Raw genomic sequence first — 5,231 nt, 5'->3', positions numbered from 1 at the left:
TCCCATGAGCAACCAAAGCAATGGAAATACCCTGTACTGTTTGGGGGTTCTCTGTGACCCTCTGATCAACAACTCAAGGAAAGTATCCTGTAGCCCGAGTTTGTTACTTTGTGGGTTCTTCTTTCTTTGACCCTTCTCCACCCCTTTTCTTCCACCCTTTAACCTAACACTAGATAAGAGAGAAAAAAGGAAAGAGGAAAGGAAAGAGATCCCTAAATAAGGTCAAGGGTCGGAGAGGGGGCGACATTATTGTTAGACTACTTCCTGCTGACTAGGTGCGTAGAGTTCCTTCGAGCAAGTTTGCGCTTCATCATCAGGATGTCCAAATTCTTGTTTCTTCTTTGACTACGACTAAAATACTGAACAATAACAACAAACAACAACCAGCCAACAACCCCTCTAAATGACCAACCCCACATCTCTGCTAGAGCAAGAGACAAATTATAGCTGCTACAAAGTAGCCCCACATCCCCACACCTGGGAACAAAATGAAAATACAGTCTTAATGTATGTGTGTAATGTATGTGTGTGTATGCACACACACACACACACACACATATTCACTATATATATATATATATATATATATATATATATATATATATATATACACATACATACATATACACATACATATATATGGAACTTAGAAAATAATAGGGTTTCCAATTTTTTTCAAACATCCTTTGTGTTATTTCTTTCTCAACATCCTTTTCTGTCTTACCCTCCTGTCCCTCTTCCCACTCAAACCTGGTCGCTCTTTAGTTTCTTGGATTCTACAGAAATTTGTGTAAACACACAAATCTAAAGAGCCACACATGAGTGAGAACATGCAACTCTTGCCTTCCTGGGTTGGAGTTTAGTTTGTTTATTCTATATAACAATATTTCCCCCTCAAATAGATGATAGTCTGATTAGCTTAAGCTCTTGAAAATGCTATAATGAATTTCAGTTTTAAAAATTCCAAGTTGGAAACTTTGAAAAGTTTCATTTTGAAGTTACTCACAGATGTGCCTTTAAAAAAATTCTTTTAAGAACTTTATAAAACAGTTATGGTTTCTTTCTTCTCTGGCCCCTTGTCAACTTCGCATACTGTAAACACAGCACTATTAGGCTATATCTCTAATTTTTTGTCTCCAAGATCTCATGTTAATATCATAATATAAAACATAATCCAACTTAAAGTCACATGGTCTTTGAATTTTTCAACACTTTAAATGCCCAATTTAAAATCCAATTGCTTTTAAAAGTCCAAAGTCTCTCAAGTTTAAAAAAAATGATATATATCCATCCAAGAGGGAGGGACTAAGGCATAAATCTACCACACTTAAAAACAAAATATCTAGCACTGTAGCTCCAATGCCTGACATCTGGGACTTGTGATCTTCTGGACTTCAAGGGGCTTGGGCAATGCCACTTCTCTGATGCCATCCATAATACACACAGTTTGTGTCATAGGCTCCGGCCAACTCCATCCCACATTTGCTACTATCCTTGGTGGTCATAGCATGTATGTGCTGTCTATGGTCTTGGAAACTCCATTATTCTGTGGTCTCCACTGCAACTGAGGCGGCTCCTTCACCAGTGTCCTCTCCTGGCCTCAACTGCTCTCCATGACCCCTTCATGTCCTTACAGCCAGTACCATCTGGCAATCTCTTAAATATCAAGTTCTGCTTTCATCTTGAGGAGCAGTTGTGGTCTCCCTCTGGGTCATCGCTTCTGTGTGGTGACTCTGAGAAACATAAGATCATTTTGCCTCAGTAATGCTGGTCTCTTCTAATCACAGCCAATTACTTAGCCATGGCTATGCAATATTATTTGTTCCAAGAAGCAAAGTTTCACTGCAGCATTGCCAGTCTCTTATTAATCACAACTGATTCTTGAATCTCAGCTACCCAGAAACCACAGATTCTTAATTTAGACACATCCCATGAATATCACTGATAGAGTCTTTGCTTCCCTTGGAAACTTCATGTGCCAGGCCTCCACCATCTGCATTTCTTAACACACGCTTATCATCTTCCAAACGCTTCCAGAAGTCCTCCCTAAATTAGCACGGTCAAGTCTGTCACAAGGACACTCCATCTTCCTGGTATCAGTTTCTGTCCTAGTATGCTTTCTATTGTTGTGGTAAACATCATTACCAAAACAACTTGGTGAGGAAAAAGATTCCTTTGGCTTACACATCCCAATTACATCCATCATTGAGCTAAGTCAGGGCAGAAACTCAAGCAGGAGTGGTCACAGGAACCTTGGGGGAAATCAGCTTACTGGCTTGCTATCCGTGGCTTGCTCACTCAGCTTGCTTTCTTACACAACCCAGAGCTGTTTGCTCAGGATTGGCACCACCCACAGTGGGCTAGGCCCTCATATCTACCATTAGCTTATAAAATGCCCCCACAGACATGCACACAGATCAGTCTGATAGAAAATAATTTCTCAGTTGAGATTCCCTCTTTGCAGGCCACTCTAGTTTGTGTCAAGTTGACAAAAACTTAACCAACACACTCCAACAAATGCATTTCCTTCTAAATTTTATGTGTTCTTTTAAATTTTTTTTTATTTTTGTTTTGTTCTTTATGAATGGATGCTTTACTTGAATGTATGTCTGTATACTATTTAAATGACTGGTGTCCTCAGAGGTCAGAAGAGGGCATTACATCTTCTAGAACTGGAGTTACAGATAGTGAGCTGCCATGTGGGTGCAGAGAATTGAACCTAGCTCCTCTGTAAGAGACATCAGTGCCCTTAATACTGAGCTGTCTCTCCAGATCTGTGTTCTCTCTTCTAAAAAAAAAAAAAAGGAATTCCACTGGCTCTACTTATTGCTGTCAGTATGTACATGGCTGTAGAGCCATGTATGACTGGAGCATGGGTGGCCTCTCAGCGACTATCCCAGAAGAAACCAGACTCTTCTCCAAACAGTCATCAGCTGCCAGCAGTTCCTCAGCTAGTGCTGGGCTCTGTGAGTCACCACCCTTCCATGGTGAATTTTTGGCTGGTTTTGTACATGGAGCCATAGTATCTGCGAGATCAGAAAGTCAGATATTTCTTTATGGTTTGCTACAAAGTTCATAATCTCTATTTTTTCTCTTCTTACATGACCAGTTCTAGACCTATCTTTACACTGAAAGAAATACAAATGGCTCGTAAGATTAAAATATAATAATAATGATAATAATAATAATAATAATAATAATAATAATAATAGTAATAATGAGGTGGCAGCTGCTCCAGACACCTGCGGCAGTGACCCCTGGCAGCGCAGAGATGTGGCCCATGGTGGCGGCGCTGTTGCTGGGCTCCTGCTGCTGCGGTTCAGTTCAACTACTGTTTAGTAAAGTCAAGTCTGTAGAGTACACTTCGTGCAATGAAACTGTCATCATCCCTTGCAAGGGATCCTTAATGTGGAGGCACAAAGCACCCAAGAGGTATATGTGAAATGAAAGTTGAACAAAACATACGTTTTCATCTACGATGGAAGCAGGAAAAAGTTCAACCACAGTAGCTAACTTTACCAGTGCAAAAATCTCAGTCTCGGACTTACTGAAAGCCATGCCCCTTTGAAAATGGATAAGCATGATGCTGTCGTGGGAAACTATACGTGTGAAGTCACAGAATTATCCAGAAGGCAAAACAGTTATAGAGCTGAAATACCGTATGGCTTCCTGGTTTTCTCCAAATGAAAAGATCCTCATTGTTATTTCCCCAATTTTGGCTATGCTCCTGTTTGGGGAAAGTTTGGTATTTTAACACATAAGTATAAATCCAGTCATATGAATAAGAGAGTCATTCTGCTCCTCATCGTTGGGCTGGTGCTCAATATCATCATCGTTGTTGGAGCCATCCTTCTCATCCCTAGAGAAAAACCTATGAAGAATGCTTCTGGGCTTGGCCTCATTTTAATCTCTTATAGGAATATTAATACCATCTCAATACAATGTGCTTATGACAGCTTTGGGAATGGCCTCTTTCACCATTGCCATATTGATCACTCAAGTGCTGGGCTGTGTCCTTGCTTTGGTTGGACTGTGTCTCTGCATCATGGCTTGTGAGCCCGTGCACAGCCCCCTTTTTATTTCAGGTTTGGATATCATAGCTCTAGCAGAATTACTTGGACTTATTTATATGAAATCTGTTGCTTCCAACCAGAGGACTATACAACCTCCTAGGAAAGCTTTAGAGGGATCCCTTAACGCATTTAAAGGATCAAAAGGGATAATGAATGATGAATAAGTGAAAGGAAGTGACGGGCAGTATTGAGAGTCAGCCGTGGAGGAATATCCTTGTGTTTCAGCACCGTGGTCTTGATAACTCACAGCTGGGAAGTTGAACACAAACCACAGAAACTGACTTTCATCTATGAAAGAACATGTCATTGACCCATAGATGATTACTACAGTTAAGTTTATATTCAAAGCAGCTGTAACTTACTTAATAAAAGAAATATGATATGTGTTGTGTAAAAATTAATCATCATCATCATCATCAAAGATTTACTTATTTATTATGTATACAGTGTTCTGCCTGCATGTAACACCTACAAACCAGAAGAGGGCACCAGATCTCATTACAGATGTTTGTGAACCATCTGTTATGGACCTTTGGAAGAGCAACCACTGCTCTGAATCTCAGAGGCATCTCTGCAGGCCAAATTTAGCTTTATTGATCTCCTGAGTCAGTCATGTTTTCCTTTGCTTGCTTCCTGTTCTCACTGTCTTTGTAGTTTGTGGGTATCCTTTGTAGTTTTAATCTCATTAAACCAATTACTCAAAGTTAATTTAAATTCATGTCTCTTTTCCACTTTTAGAAGTTCTAATTAGTTCCTTAACAGTCATACTGGCCACTTTAAAAAATAATAGTATATGACCCATTTATACTTGTCATTGATAATTTCAATATTTAAAGTGACTGATGGGTTAGGCATATTGGGCATGCCTGTAGTCACAGCATTTGGGAGGCAGAGGCAGGAGGATCTCCCTAAGTTTGAAGCTGTGTAGCAAGTTCTAGACCAGCCAGGACTTCTAGCAAAATCCTGTCTCAAAAAGCCAAAATAAACCATCGGGGGTCATGTTGTGTTCTCTGCCTACTGATATTTGTTGGTTGTGACTAGTCAGCCTCCTCTTTGTATTATGATTTGTGAGCTGTATTTGATTATCATTTGGAAATTCCTTGAGGCTGAAGATAAATTCTTCAGAGGAAATTTCCATTTGTCCTGTGAGGCTCCTGA

The 5,231-nt window shown here is 39.9% G+C and overlaps 1 pseudogene; it reads left to right on the top strand.

Annotated features, from left to right (window-relative positions):
• The first annotated feature begins 3,271 nt into the window (after positions 1-3,271).
• On the top strand, positions 3,272-4,237 carry LOC127202055 (leukocyte surface antigen CD47-like; annotated as a pseudogene).
• The last annotated feature ends 994 nt before the right edge of the window (positions 4,238-5,231 follow it).

This window comes from Acomys russatus, chromosome 18, assembly GCF_903995435.1.
Source record: "Acomys russatus chromosome 18, mAcoRus1.1, whole genome shotgun sequence".
NCBI lineage: Eukaryota > Metazoa > Chordata > Mammalia > Rodentia > Muridae > Acomys > Acomys russatus.
The sequence above is the reverse complement of the archived record's forward strand: the minus strand, read 5'-3'. Positions and strand labels throughout refer to the sequence as shown.